We start from the raw sequence: 16,947 nt of genomic DNA on the forward strand, positions 1-16,947 counted from the left end.
CAGGGACCGCAGTTCAATCCCCCAGCACCACATGCCAGCCAGCCCCGCCCCCTGGTGGGCTGAGCTGGCCACACACACACACACACCACTCTCTCTCTCTCTCTCTCTCTCTCTCTCTCTCTCTCTCTCTCTCTCTAATAAATAAAAATAAAAAAAAATTAAAAAAGCCATGTTGGCACATTATAAATGTGTCACACTGTGTCTCATCACATTATGTAAAAATCCACAAGTAATTTAAATACCCCAAATCTGTGACCTGCTCTGTGAAAATGAGGACAGCAGTAGTATCTCTGATTCTTGTGAGGCTTACGTAAGCCATTGCAAACGCTTCTCATAATGCTGGTATGTGGGCTAGCGCTAGTCGGACTTGAGTGAGCAGCATTACCGCGAGAGAGTAAAAGCTTCTCGCAAATTTGTCTTGTTAAAATATTTTAAGAAACATAAAGGATTTTATGGAGTGCTTCAAAAATGCCCTCTTTCTGTTTTGAGCAAACATTGAAAATTACCATTTATGAAATCATAAAGAGGCAGAGACCAGCAAGGTCAAGGGTGTAGTGATTGGATCTAGGTCAAACCACAAGTCAAGCAGAAAGAGTTCAGGGTTTTCAGCCTCTGTCAAGCTCTTCCCATTAGGCTGTCATCATCTATCATGTTCCATTTACCTACAGTGGGAACTCTTTCCCTAGGGCATCTTCCAAGAAATTCACATGTAAATCCCAGCAGTGAAGTGAGGCTCTTTTCCCTCAGATTTGAAACATCAAAATAGATGGAACGTTCAGAAGGTCAAACATCCTCAAAATTGAGAACAACATCAGTGTCTGTGCTTCAGTTTGGGGGACATGAGCTAACTGAGTCATCATGATGAGGAAGATTATTGGGGAGGTTTAGAGTGTGGAGTTTGGAGCCAGGGTACTTAGTTTCAAATCCTGGTTATGCATCCTTTCATCTGTGTAATCTTAGACAAATCACCTCACACTTTGTGCTTGAGGGACATTAAATGCCACTTGCATGAAAGAATGATAGAAATTAACCGTAAAAATGGGGCTACAGTAACCTTACAGTACCTGTGCTTCATGCTGTTATAATTTGGACACTGAGTGTCTCCTAAAGACTCTTGCATTGAAAGCTAAGACTCAGGATGCTAATGAGATTGGTGAGGCTCTTGGAGGTGGGGTATAGTGGGAAGATTTTAGGTCACTGGGGTGTGATCCTAAAAGAGATTGTGAGACTCTGGCCACATGCTGCTGCCATGAAGTGCTGTCTCCACGTAAGCTCAAAGCCAGTGGAGCCAATTGGTTATGTACTGGAACTTCTAAAGCTCTGAGCCAAAAGAAATTTTTTTTCTCTTTCTAAGGTGATTATCTCTAGCATTTTGTTATAGTAGTGGAAAGGTGACTAACACAGTACTTTGGTGATACTAAAGCCGTTCATGGAATGCAGTAAATATTGAAGAGAGCTAGGCTATCTTTATTACCATCATTTTCATTACTACCACCACTATTGCCACTATATAGTCCTAACATGATATCTATCAAACTTGAATTTAACTTTCTCAGAGTTTTTTTTTTTTTTTTTTTTTTGGAACTGGGGCTTGAACTCAGACCCTCACGCTTGCCAGGAAAGCGCTTGTTCTACTGAGCCATCTACCCAGCCCCCACTCTCTCAGAGTTTTTAATTTAAAACAGAATTGATATTAACATGACTCTAGATTGTGAACAGCAAATATCTAACCAAATATGACTAGTCTAATCAAAAGGAAAATTCTTGGGTTGTGGAAAATAAAAAAAAATTAAACTATTTCCAAATTCTATTTTCCTCCATTTCTATGTTCTCCATTTCAAGCTTTTTTTTTTTTTTTTTTAGCTGGGTTTAGTCCTAGAATAGAATGCATAGTCTCTGAAACTTCTTTCCTCATGTAGGGATTGTGGACCAAAGTGGAGAAAACAAAACAAAACAAACCAATTTTCACTGTTCTTTCCATGCTAGCTTCATTTTGATAATTTCTAGGCCAGGAAGACACTCAGATTGTATAGGTTGCATGCCTTTCCACAAACTGAGAAGGATGACTGGCCTACATGCTCATCTACTAGGTTGTATGAGGGAGATTAAATGCCATTTGCATGAAAGAATGATAGAAATTAAGAATGAAGAAAAGGGCTTTAGAAATCTATACTCCTCAGTGCTATCCAAAAATCAAATTTGATATGGTAATTAAGTCTGGCTGTATATCTATATTGAATAGTGACATAGTTTTTACCTTATTTTCTGTTCTGTCCTACTTACATGGCCATTATATCTCTGCAAGGATGCAGAATGAGTCTTACTAGGAGAAGTTGATAGATTCACAGAATTTTGGAGGCAAGGCTGCACATGTATAATTTAGGAAGACCTAATTGACTTCTTGATTTACACTTTTGTTGTGAGTTGGCAGAAAATAGGATATCTCGACTCTTGCTATTCACACAAAGAGAATCATTGCAGTTCAGTCTCTAAATATAATGATTTTAATGCAAACCAACTGGGAAAAATGCAAATGTGTTTTAATGAAAAAGTGTAAATTATGAAGTACATGCCAAGAAATGCTATTTTGCAACTCATGTATATAATTAAAAAAATTAATACCAAGAATACTCTTTCCAGGTAGACCTTCTGATTAAAGCACTTATTTTCCTTAGTAGGTTAAATATTTCCTCTGAGATCTTGTTTAAATTTGAAATTTGCAGAGCAAAAGAATTTTGAATACTGAGTGAGACCAGAAGAACAAATTGGAAACAAGTTGAGACTTTAGAATTTTTGGAAGTGAGAAATGAAAGCAGTCATAGAAGCCATAATTCAGTCTTTAAAGTTGCATGGCATCCACACACATTCTGCCTGGCATTTTAACCTTATTTGTGTTGGGTGCCTTCAAATCTCAGATTATTTTCAATTAGTCTATCTAGAGAAGAAAGCCTAAAGTTCATGCAGCAGTAGCAGAACAATTTCACACTGCTGGTGGGAATTGAGAATGATCTTTGATGTAAATTCTTTTTTGAAAGGATATTCAAGCAACATTGCTTTCTGAACTGTACGAACTGTTTCGTTCAGAATTAGGTGGCATTTTTAATTCTTGAGCAATTTGGAGTTTGGTGGCATGAATTATTTGCTCTGAGAGTTTTTCAAGGGCCAGTTTAAGTTTTTGATTCATTTTTGAATTTTACAAGAGAGTAGCCATGTTAACATTTAATTTATATCTTCCACAATTTTTTATGATTTTTTAAAACCATTTTTATTATTGTTCATAATGAATAGAATCTGCTGCCTGGGATACTTTGCCCAGGTTGCTGCTAAATAGCTGTCATTTATGGATTTTCAACTATCCTAAATTAATGTATAAGTTCTTCTTTTTTCCTATAATTTTATTGATAAACAAATAGCAATGAGACAATTTCAAATCAAATTGGGACAGTTTCAATAATTAACACATTGCATATATTCTTCCTAGTGAGTACTTGTTGTACAAGATGCAGACATGATATCTTATTTACAAACACCATTAGAACAAATAACTCTATTCATTAAGAGAATATAACTATATAATTATCCTAACCACTTTGAATACACAGATACAAAATGGACATTCATCTGTATACCCTTTTTATGTTAAGTTCCGTTATTTGAATATTATAGGTGTGTAAACTCACCAAACTGGCTCTCTACATGTCAAAAACTCAAACTTGACCCAGGTCTATCACCATGCACTAAACTAAAGTCAAAATAAATTTAAGATCTAAACATTAAAGTAGAGACACTAAATCTTCTGGAATAGAAAGTGGGAGGAACTCTTGAAGACATAGGGGTAGGCAAAGAGTTCATGAACAGAAATCAAATCGCACGGGAAACAGTTGAAAGAATTAACAATTGGGACCTGCTCTTACTGTGAAGTTTTTACACGTCAAAAGAAATTAGCAACAAAGTGAAAAGGCAACCCACAAATTTGGAAAAAATCATGACAAATAAGTACTCAGACAAAGGCCTGCTGTCTAGAATCTATAAAGAACTAAAAAACACTAAGGCCCCAAAATTTAAGACCCAATCCAGAAATGGGCATCGGAGATGAACACATGCTTTTCAGAGGAAGAAATTAAAGAAGCAAATAAATATATGAAAAAATGCTCCACATCACCAGCCATCCACAAAATGCAAATTAAAACAACATTGAGATATCATCTCACCCCAGAAATAATGGCTATCATAAAAAAATCACCCAACAACAAATGTTGGAGAGGCTGTGGGGATAAAGGAAACCTTCTCCACTGCTGGTGGGAATGTAGACTGGTGCAACCGTTATGGAAATCAGTGTGGAGACTCCTTAGAAAAGTTGGACTGGAAATCCCATTTTTTATGTTTTAAATAAAGTTTTATTGAAGAAGAATAAAACCACCACGTAAACTAGGAAAAGAAAAAAAATCAACTTATACAGAACCAAAAGTCACAATTATCCACTCCTGTTATCTTTGCCTCATTGGCTATTTGATTAAAAATTCATGTTATTTTTGTTTTACTAGTGATTCATTAGAACATGTAGCTGACACTTTTCACTTAAGCATAAACTTTAAAATACTTTCATGACATTAAATATTTAATATTAGATACTATAGTTGGTAGTGGCTACAAAGAATTTCATAGTTGGAACAAACTGTAATTCAAAGTCACTATATTTTATACATATACGTCATATGCTCATTTTTTCATCATGATGAAAAATGATATGATGAGCAGCTGTGTCAGGTAGCAAGCCTCTTTCCCTCCTTAAATTTGTATGCAGATTGTCTGCCCTAGGGTGGGTATAGCACTCATACCCATAATCTTAGCATTGGATTATAAATTAATCATAAACTCTAGAAGCTGCCCCATGAGGCTTAGGGGGACAACTAGACACCAACTACAACAGGAACCATCATGAGTCATTTTTGAACTGTTTGCTAACATTTGTCATAAACACACCTTTGGGATGTAGATTTAGAAGTTTTCAGAATATCATACTGGAGACGTCTAGAGCAGTAAACCCCAAATCATCTGATGTGAAACTCTGATTTACTTAAAAACTAGTTAAATTTAGTTAATGAGGTCACTAAAAGCCATAGGATCAATGAACTTTATTTATTTTTTCAGTTTTATTTATTTATTTTATTTACTTATTTATTTTGTATTTTTTTCATAATTTTATTGAGAAACAAATAGCAATGAGAGAGTTTCAAATCAAATTGGTAGGACAGTTTCAATAATTAACACATTGCATACATTCTTCCTAGTGGTTAATTGTGGTACAAGATGCAGACATGATATTCTATTTACAAACACCATTAGAACAAATCACTCTATTCATTAAGAGAATGTGACTATATAACTATCCTAGCCACTTTGAATACACACATACAAAATGTACATTCATCTGTATCAATTTTTTTTGTTAAGTTCTGTTATTTGAATATTATAGGTGTGTAAACTCAGCAAAATATTCTAAAAGAGTCCAGTAGCCCATAATAGTATTGGGTCTTCCGCTTGACTGGCAATGTCAGAAATTGTTGACCTGAGTCCCCTACAGCGCAACATAACAGCATGGCTTTACTTCTTATATTTCATTTTTATACTTTTCTGCTGGATGGTTAAGACTAAGATGAAGCAGGACCTATGCAACAAGAGTTGTAGCTTTTGGGTCTGATAAGGTCAGTGAAATCCCCTCAGGATTTATCCTGAGATCCTGTACCTCAGATTGTAGGTCCTTTGTCAGTGTCAGCCATGTGGATGAGTCACGGCCATTGCTTGGCCAATGTGCTCTCTGTGAAAGCCTAAGAGAATGTTTTCTCTCCATGTGACTCTCCTTAGGTACACTCTACATCATCAGATCAATGAACTTTAAAAAACAACTTTATGGTATCAATCAAAGAAATATGCATCCATAAGTTCATCCAGCATATTTAACCTGTAATATTTATTTTTATCAGATATTTTATTATGTGACAGGCATTGCTCTAGGGTATTTTCAAAATTGTATAAAATAGACATGGACAATTCTTTTATGGAGTGTGCTATATAATCAGGGAGACACTGGCAAATCGAATTCTGGTAGACACATAAGGATTCATTGAACCTTGGTAAGATTCTAGCAGCTCAGACTGAGCACCTCTGTTTTAAAAATCCAAATCTGAAATGTTACAAAACCTGAAAAATTTGAATTTTATCATGATGCCACAGTAGAAAAATCTCTGCTATGAAAAACTACTTCCTATTTTCAGATTTTCAAAAACAAGAGTAGCTGATTAACAATGGTTGATATATTATCTATTTTATTATCATATCTGAAAATTTGTAACATGTGTACTATTGCACGTTGCCCTCTTTCTTTCATTGTTTCTGATTTTTCTTTCTTTGCTTTAAATAAAATTAAATTTAAAAAAAGAAAAACTACTTCATGCACAAAATTATTAAAAGTATTTTATTTATTTATTCATTTATTTTTGGCAGAACTGGAGATTGAACCCAGGCCCTTGCACTTGCTAGGGAAGCGCTTATTCTACTGAGCCATCTCCCCAACCCCTAAAAGTATTTTATAAAATTATCTTTAATCTACATGTACCAAATGTAATAATACATAAATGGATTTCATATTTATAATTGGATATATATGTATATATATATTGCATATATATATGCAAATATTCTCAACCTAAAATAATCCATATTTTGAAATAGTCCTGGCTTAAAGTATCTCAAATGAAGGATATTCCGCTTACATTATATTATCATAACATAGTAATCATTTGTTGAGTGTGCTTCAATTGTTATATAATGCTTTGAAAAAAACTCTTAAAGAAAGCAATGACCCAGGTATGGTTATCTTTTATTCTTTTAGAAGGGAAACAATATTACAGAATTTAAGGGGATTTTCTGGGACCCATAGTTAACAAGGGCCTTCGCTATGTATACTCTAATTGACAGTGAGATAGGTTTGAACCATTTCCCCCATCCCAAGGTGTAAGAAATCAATCAAAAATCACCCAAGTGTGTGAACTCCACCAGAAAGGATAGTTGTACTTTACAGTTCCCACACATTTGTTATGCAAGCACCTGAACTACTACTTGATTGCAATGAGATTTTATAGTAAAGACATATCCTTTTAAGAGAGAGGTGAAAAACCAAGTTTTCAATTAAATTGGTATTCAGGTAATAGTGTATATTTTTAGTCCTTGAGACAATGCTAAAAGCCAGAAAAAATTATATTTGTTTTACAAATAAAAATATTGCAGCTCAGTAATAAACGAGAATGAAAAAAGCTTTTCCCCCCCTTTTTTCTCATTTCACATTGTAGATAATAGCATTTAGTCCTGGGTATCTTTGGCTCTCACACTGGATTTGATGACTCAGTGAAAATCTAAATATTCAAAGACCTTAAAAATAACAGAAAAAAAATCTAAGAAATGAAATATCCTCTCTGACAGAGTTACTATTCTTTATTTTGTCAAATACAGGCAAATAGATGTGCTTCAACTCTTCATTATGCCTCTAGAAGCTTTTGAAATTTAGTTTCACTTGTCATATTCATCAAGAAACTGAAAAAAAATAGGGTTTAGTTTATTTTACTCTTAAGTACACAGCAGGCACAAATTGGGAGGCTTTGTCAATGGGTCGTTGTGATTTGAAAGTGGAGAAGACAATTTGAAAAGAGTTCTATTGTGGGATTTAGAAATTTCATTAATTCCCTGGATAGTGTAATCAGTGTGCCTATTAAATATCCCCTTGGCAACAAGTTGGATGTGTTGTAATGCCTTGGAAACTAAATTGAAATTGAAAATGACCTTAACAATTTGAAGACATGGGAAGATGGAAAAGGGGTGAAATTCAATAGCTAGAGAATTTGATAGTAGAAAAAAACATCAATATACTCAATTCTTTTTATTAAATCTATCAAATGGAAGAACATCAGAACTGCTGGCCCATGGTGCTAGGGTTGTTGCTGAATATTATTATTAAAAGTTACATCCTGATTTTTTTCTAGATGATAGCAGTAGAAATCAATGGAGGGACAAATGATTTTCATGCTTGAGTGAAAGGTAAGATGATTTAAACATTGGTATAGATTTGCCCTGAATGGTGACATGTGACTGAGTCATTTTTAACCTAGTCCCTCCAGGTATGATATTTAAGTTGAATTCTTTATATGACCTTCCCCAGAGACAACCATATTTCTAAAAAAAAATTATAGTGAGAGAATCTACTTGAAGTTTGAGCTTTCTGCAAAACAAGTTTGAGGTCCAAGGTTGTAGAGAATCCACTTTTTATATTGTTAGGTGGTTCACAATCTTCATTGTTTGATAATAAAAGAATAAATGATAATTTCTGCAGCTCAAAGATACAGCAATGATGTGTACTAGAGCATTTACAATAGATTGAGTAACAATCTAGGTTCCTGAGTCCTCTATATCCATTTCTATCCATTGAGAACTTACAGAAAGCACTTTCCCCCTCTACCTCTCTCTGACTCTTTCTCCTGTCTGTTTATCCTCCATCTCATTCACTGGCTCAAAATCTCTAGGAAGGTTCCTAATCTTCAGGTGTAATATCCCCTAACCCCATTTATTTCTACAATAGGTCTACTTTCTTGGATACCTACATATTTCAGAATTCTTCATTGAAAGTATGAAAGCTCATTCCTATATCAAATTAGAGTGACATATTAATGTAGCATGAAATGGGATCATCTTGTTCAACTCCTGGCCTTTTGAACTCTTGAAGTATTTTGCCATTTTCATTTGTGAATATATGTGTTTTTATGTGTAACTCATTTGGGTTGGGACTATTCATGTTTGAAGACTCTTGGGCACTTAGAACAGCCTGTCTGTGTGTTCCAAATACAGATGCCTTTGGGAAATAGCTCATGGAAAGAGAGGTAGTTATACTTAAAGGCTTTAAAACAGCACAGTATGACCAGTTAAATAGAAACTTTAACCTCCTCACAGTGTCAAATTTTCCTGCAGGGCATGAACTGAAGTCCTTTGACAACTGCCTAGTTTTCTGACATCCAAAAAGTACATTCCTTCAATTTCAGAAGTTCAAAATATCGAGGTTTGTGTTTGGGAAAAGAGGGGGAGTCCTATTAGCAGTGTGAAGAAAACAGACAAGGATATTTTTGTGTTTGAAAGTATAAATGGTATTGCAGTGAGATCAGAGCTGTGGAAGCAGAAAGTTCACAAGATTACTACTTCATATCATCTTCTAGGTTCATCAAATACCATCAGATTTTATGCTTCTTTCCTTTTTCATTCTGCTTCTCCATATGTAATATATGTGTGTTAGATGGTGTTCCATTACTATCACAAATACCTGAGATAATCAGCTTCTAAAGAAAATAAATTCATTTTGACTCAGCTTTGAAGGGGTTAGCCCATGATTGGTTAGCTCTATTGTTTTGTGCTTTATTAAGGCCATGTGTCTTGAGGGCAGTGTGCATGGCAGAACCACTTTCCTGATGGCCATGGCATTGGAAGAGGGCAAGGAAGAGACAAGGATCCCACCAGGCCCCTCAAGAGTACATACCCAATGATCTAAGACATCCTACTAGGTCCCTCCTCCTATGAGTCCATGGAGCGGGGCCCTAACTTTTAACACACAGGGGCAGTCAGGATCCTAACTCTATCAGCACGCCTGTACTACTTCCATTTAATTGTGAGTGTGTGTGTGTGTGTGTGTGTGTGTGTGTGTTGCACTATTTGAGAGTATCCTACAGGCATCCTCATGTAAACACCTCAGCAACTACATCCTGGGGACAAAGACATTTTCTTATATTATAACTCAGGACCAGAGTTCATCCTATTTCTAATACCTAGATGACGTTAAAATTTCTTCAGTTGTTTCAATATTGTCTTTTATTTTTCATACTTTCCTCCTAATTCAGGATTTAATCAAGGATTATGCATTGTCGTTACACTTTATGCTGTTCTGATGACCGGAGTTCCCTAATATTTTATTATCTTTCATGACTATGTTCTTTTTTTTTAAGGTTTTACAATTTATTAAATCCTCTCATGAAAAAAAGTCATAGTTATGGCAGACAGGCACTGCAGAATCTCTAGTCCAACTTTTTGCCAGCAGCAACATTAGCCTTTGCAGTGCCCTTGACTTCCTTCATTCTGTTCTTGTGTTCCTTCTGCTGCTTTCTTGAGGTCTTTTTCTTCTCATACAGTCTATGTCTTGCAAGTCTATGGGTTTATTTTTCTTCGCATAATCCAGGCAATCATAAATCATGCCAAAGCCAGTTGTCTTGCCACCACCAAAATGGGTTCTGAATCCAAACACAAAAATGACATCTGGTGTGGTCTTGTACATTTTGGAGAGTTTTTCCCGAATTTCTGTCTTAGGTACTGTTGCTTTCTGAGGGTGAACGACATCAATGACCATCTGTTTCCTTTGAAGAAGTCAGTTGGTCATGAACTTCTGGGTTCAGATAGTTACTGTGTCATTCATGATGACAACAGATCCTCAGACCACCAGGGAGCAAAAGATGACCTTTTGCTTTTGTTTGTTTGATTTGTTTATAATTTTCTTTTATTTTGAAGAGTAAAAACAAGAGCAAGAAAAACAAAAACAAAGACAGAAACAGGGTAGCTATTCTTGTTCTGACTATGATCTGTTTTGAAGAGTTAAGGCTGGTTGTGGGCAGACTGTCACCTGCCTTGAATATATCGAATTGATTCTTTGTGACTTAATTGTGGTTGACAGTGTTAACTGAAGTATTGCATGGGTGACATCATCTCTTGTGTGTCTGATGGCAGAAGGCTCACAATGTTCTTTTGTCTGTCACTGGTCATATTAATTACATTAATTGACACTTGATGAAGGTGATGTCTGCAGGTTTCTCAGTTGCAAATGTGCTTTATTCTAAGAATTCAGGTTTTGAACTTGAGGGTACCTCAGTTTGCATCTTGGGTCTCCTAATCACAAGTCATAGAAAATCGTCAAATTATGTACTAGGTTCTTTTTTTTTTCCCTTTTATTTTAAAGAATAAATAGATACTTGGAAAAGGGAATAACTTGCTCAGAAGAAAAAGACTGAATTGAGAAGGATAAGAGAGGAAGAGGCAGAAAGAGAATTATCTATGTATGTAAGCAAGATGGTTTGGACAACTGTACTGTGCATTTCTGCTGTTCTATGGAAAGAAGTAATGTCTTAATTTGTTTCACTGCATTTTTTCAATTGTTTGTACTTTTTCTCTAAATTTCTTATATATTTCTTTCTTTTTTTCTTCTTCCATTTTTACATGTATATAATCTAGTAAAATGAGTAACTGGTTGGAAGACAACACTGTGTATTACAAAAAATACTGTGAAATTCATATTGCTGTGTTAAATGAAATTCTGTATCACTTGTAATTTTTTCTGTTTTAATTATAACTTGTACTCTTTAAAATTTTTTGAAAAATTAAAAAAAGAGTAAAACAAAAAGAAAAACAAAGACAAAGACAGAAACAGTAACATACAATAATACATATGGTGTAGATTTTCAAAACAAGAATAAAAAATTAACAATGGTTGCTATATCACATATTTTTTATCATCAACTATGTTCCTCAGATGAACAGATACAGACATCTAAAATTGGTCCAATACTTGAACATTAATGCTTGTTGTCAATTTTAGTTCTTTATCTGCAAGATGGTGCTAACAGCGTGCCAAAGGAGGCCAATTCTAAGGATGAGGTCTTAGGCAGAAACACGGACTCTGCCAGTGGCAACATATGATCTTCTTAGTGGGACAAGGTGAATTTTGCAGTCGTGTCTGAGCTTTGGCATCACGCAGATCTAGGTTTGAATTTTGGCTCTCTGTACCTGAAAACATGGTAATTACATTTTCTGACCTATTGTAGTTACCAGTCATAATGTTAATTATTTCAGTAAAAATTTTAAAATGCTCTAGACTTTTTTTCCCATTTTTTTTTGTTGTGGGAAAATACACAAAACATAAAAATTACCACTTTGACTATTTAAAAATGTACATTTCAGTATCACTCACTTTGTTTCACCTTGTGAAACCATCACCATTATTCATTTACACATGTCTTTCCATCTAGAGAAATTGAAACTCTCCATCTATTAAATAATATCTCCCCATCCTTGCCTCTTCTGAGCCTCGTGCAAACCTTCTCTCTCTTTCCTGTCTCTGTCATTTGGGTGGCCACATATCTCATACAGTGGAACCACACACTGTTTGTTGTTTTATGTCTCACTTATTTCACTGAACATAATGTTCTCTAGTTCCATCTATGTGGTAACATATGCCATTTCTTCTTCAGGATGAATAATATACATATATAATACACATAAACACACATTCTATGCATATTTATGCATTACATTATAATACTTTGTAGTGCATTGCATTACATTAGTTCATGAACTTAATTTGCTCCACACTTCTGAGAAATATAGCCATGTTCACATTCATATGCAAAAGTCCTTTCAATTATCTGATGCATTGTTTGTAAACAAAAACAAAATTTTCACAAGAAACTGAGGTACCGGTGCACATGTGCACAATTGTGCTTTCTCTCTCTCTCTCTCTCTCTCTCTCTCTCTCTCTCTCTCTCTCACACACACACACACACACACACAGGCGCATACATACATTTTCAATTTTTATTTTTTTAGTACACATTTGCAGTACATAATGATTATGTTGTTGTGGGGAGTTGGTATACGCACCTAGTAAATCTTAATTCTTTTCTCATCCCCTTTCCCTACTTCTTATTCCATTTCTTGATGCCTCACTTATCTGCAAAAGATCTATTTCCTTACCTTCATCTTTTATTTTGCTTTTCATTTGTATTTTAGGTTTCTCATATAAAAGGAACCATGCAATATTTAAGCTGTGTGTCTAATGTACGTCCCTTAACATGGTATCCAGGTGTATCCAATTTCTTACAAGTGGCTCAAGTTTCTTCTTCTTTGTGTCAGAGCAGTGCTCCTGTATAAATACCATGCTTTCATTATCCATTCATCTGTTGGTGGACACATAGGCCACTTCCAGCATTTAGTTACCATGAGTTGTGCTCTACAAACATGGACACATATGAGTCATTCTAATGTAACATGTAATATATACATATATGTTTCAGTTTTATTTAAAACTTTGTGTTTACATATCCATCTGTCAATGATACTTGAGGTCCTTGCTTGTTTTAGCTATAAATAATGCAGCTAGGAACATAAGCATGCAGTTACGTAGGTTTTTAAAATCTTGATTTCCAAAATGATGTCAGAGCATTCATAAAAATGTCTACGTCAGAAGCCACTGAGCTTTCTGCAAAGGGCCGGGGAGTGAACATATTTGCTTTTTCAGACCTTTTGATCTGGGTTATGACTCCTTGAGCCTGCCATTGCAATATGAACTAAGGCACAGAGCATGTGTAGGCAATTGGGCCCAATTGCATTTTTTTTAAACTTAAAATTCATTTTAAGGAGAAAATATAGCAATGGAACAGTTTCAAAACAGGTTATTAGGACAGTTACAATAACTAATACGTTGCACATTGATGTCTTCATAGTAGTTATTCAGAAGACAAGATGCAGATGTAATATCTTCTCTAAAAATGATTAGTACAAACTTTCTCATTGAACTAATAGAAAGTATTTGCTGAATTCAAGTATGTACAGTATTTGAACTAGGATCAAGTATGAAAAGACCCTCTAAAGGCCTCCGCATACAGCTTCTGTAATGACAATGCAACACTCATCTCTGACAAAACAAAATAAAAAATGGGGATATAAATAAAGAACCATTTTGTAGTAAAAAAGTATGTATACACAAAATAAGAGATACACAGCTACTTTCTATTAGTTCAATGAGAAGAAAGGTTTGTACTAATATTGTTTAGCCAATTGAATTTCAAATAAACTATTAGTGTGTATTAATATTTGAATTTTTATGAATTTCATGATATTAAATGCTACAAAATATTTTTCATCCCCCAACAACTTAAACATGTAAAAAACCATACTTAGCTCAGAGGTTATACAGGAACAGGTTACATTTGATTCACAGGTGATACTTAACCAGCTTTTCGTGTCATTGAGTGAAAATGAAATATTATGTACACTATAAAGTGTTTACTGCCTGGCATCAGCACTTAATAAATTATGACAATTATTTGGTAGGATTTTTATTTTAATTTGCTTCAAGGTTATGAATTCTTTTGAAAATTAAATGTGTAATGTATTTTTTATAAAATACAAAAATGATCGCCATTTTCTTGCATCTTCTAACAAGAAGTTGAATCTTTCTTCCTTACTTTGAATTTGGGCTGTTATTTCTTTTCTTTTTTTTTCTTTTCTTTTCTTTTCTTTTCTTTTCTTTTCTTTTCTTTTCTTTTCTTTTCTTTTCTTTCTTTCTTTCTTTCTTTCTTTCTTTCTTTCTTTCTTTTTTGTAGTTTAGGGAAGGGTCTGCAGGGTGTTCAGGGTCTCACTACTAGATAGGACTCATAGTGATCCACCTGTTTACAGCCTCTCAAGAGCTGGGATTACAGGCCTGCACCACCAGGCCCAGTCTCAATTCCTGTCTCAGCATGTCCCGGGGGCAGGGCCGGCATGGCAGGCCCAGGGGATCAAACCTGGCCCCCTGCATTTGCTTGCAGGTGCTTTAATCTGCTGAGCTATTTGGCTAACCCTTCTGATTATGATTTCTTTTGAACAAGAAAGAATGGAAGGGTATGCTGTTAATAGCCACTGGTCTTGGAGATCTTGCAGTGCACACTGTTGTGATAATAAGAGTGTGTGGAATGAGCCTCAGACATCTCATCCATCCAAGCATTCCCAAAGGAGGGGCTTAGATATTTAACAGAACCCAACTGATGTGATATAAAACAGAGACCTAAATGCTAAGCAGCAAAAGTATAAGACATTAAAGGGCTATTGTTTTAAAATTATCAAGTTTGGTATTGGTTTGTTATACAGCAATAGCGGATTTATACAAGAGGCTAGAATTGTATCATAAAGGCATCAAAATCTTTAATACAGTCAAATACTTTCACTGAGTCTTTTTCTACTTGCTATAGTTTGAGGAAAATTCTCTGAAAAGCAGAGTATGTCTAAGTAAAATATGGAAATAGAATATAAAATTTCTCTAGGGAATGGAAGTTAGATAGTGGGTCTTGTAGAGGGTGAGGTATGACACATAAATAGACTTTGTCAGAAGTGTTTATAATGAATGTCCATTTTGTATCTGTGTATTCAAAGTGGTTAGGATAGATATATAGTTGCATTCTCTTAATGAATAGAATGATATTTTCTAATGGTGTTTGTAAATAGGATCTCAAGTCCGCATCTTATACAGCAATTAACCACTAAGAAGCATATATGCAGTGTGTTATTTGTTGAATCTGTACTTCCGATTTGATTTGAAACTGTCTCATTGCTGTTTATCAATAAAATTTTGAAAAAAAAGAAGTGTTTATAAACTATAAGAACTAATTGTGTAGACAAAGAGTAAGAAGAGTAAGATAGTAGCTTTAAACTGGAGCTAATCTTGAACGCATATTTCTTTTACCTATTGTTGTGTTCGTTTGTTTTGAGACAGGGTCTCAGTATATAGTTGAAGTTAGCCTTGAACTCACTGTAATCCTCATGCCTCAGCCTCCTGGGTGCTGGTATTACAGGCATATGTCACTGTAACTGACCCATATTGGATTTTCTTTTAGCTGAAGTAAAGCCAATTCCACATAACCACTCTATTTTTACATTTGCTTGGTGCTGTCTTGTTTAATCGTGTGTAATTTCAGGGCTGGGGCATAGAAATGCATATTACTATTCCCCTCATCCATCCATGAAATATGTACTTTTGCACAATTGTTGCATGCTGGGTACTTTTGGATTCAAGGGATAGGATCATAAACAACAATAATTTCTTGACTTTGGAAAGTTTACAGGTTAGTTCTTATTCTTATGCCTAAGAAATATTTATTGAACAACTCAATACTAGGTTCAGTTCACTAACTGGAATTTTAAGATATGCTATGGATACTTGGAAAAGGGTATAATATATTATGTTTTGTTACAGATGTTTTGCTTCATCAAGACAAGAAACAAATTTTATAGCCCAACACTAATCCAGAATCAGCCACACTGGCAAAACTGCAGAGATTTTCCCCTAAATCTTTTTCTTTTTTTGTTATGTTTACCCTGTCTCACCCTTTATCAGTGCCTCTGAGCCATTCCCCTGTGGTGAATGAAACGTAGAGAGAGGGCCAGTCCAGTTCTATCCACAAAGCCGGTTCCCTGCATTCCCCTCAGGCTTTATGCAGCAACATAAATCTCTGATAATGTGGCCAGGTTAGCAGAGTTACTTAAAAGAGCGGACAGTCCATGTGGCACATTTACTAGCATCATATATAACAGAGCTGTAACTGCACAGTAACTTTCTATTTAGTCAAGCAAGGTTGGGAAAAAAGTGCTGCTGAACTTTATGAGGTTGGATCTGGCTTGGCCAGGTGAGTTATGCACCCAAATGGGTCTTGTGTATCATAAGCAGGGATTTAATAATGTGTCTTTAAACTGTACATGGCCTCTCCATTAGAAGAAATGGGGAATCTATTGTTTCCTGTCATTGGAATGATGTAATAAAGATGAGAGAGAGACAGAGAGAGAGACAGAGGCAGAGACAGAGACAGAGACAGAGACAGAGAGACAGAGACAGAGAGAGAGACAGAGACAGAGAGAGAGACAGAGAGACAAAGACAGACACAGAGACAAAGAGAAAGACAGGGAGGGAGGGAAGGAGGGAAGGCAAGAGGGAGAGACAGAGACAGAGACAGAGACAGACAGAGAGACAAAGAGAAAGGCAGGGAGGGAGAGAGGGAAGGAAGAAGGGAGAGAGAGAGAGAAAGAGAGAGAGAGAGAGAGAGAGAGAGAGAGAGAGAGAGA

At 35.4% G+C, this 16,947-nt stretch overlaps 1 pseudogene; it reads right to left on the bottom strand.

Annotated features, from left to right (window-relative positions):
* Window positions 1-10,106: 10,106 nt before the first annotated feature.
* LOC105741642 lies at window positions 10,107-10,501 on the bottom strand (annotated as a pseudogene).
* Between the last annotated feature and the right edge of the window lie 6,446 nt (window positions 10,502-16,947).

Source organism: Octodon degus, unplaced genomic scaffold (assembly GCF_000260255.1).
Source record: "Octodon degus isolate 3935 unplaced genomic scaffold, OctDeg1.0 scaffold00018, whole genome shotgun sequence".
Classification (NCBI taxonomy): domain Eukaryota; kingdom Metazoa; phylum Chordata; class Mammalia; order Rodentia; family Octodontidae; genus Octodon; species Octodon degus.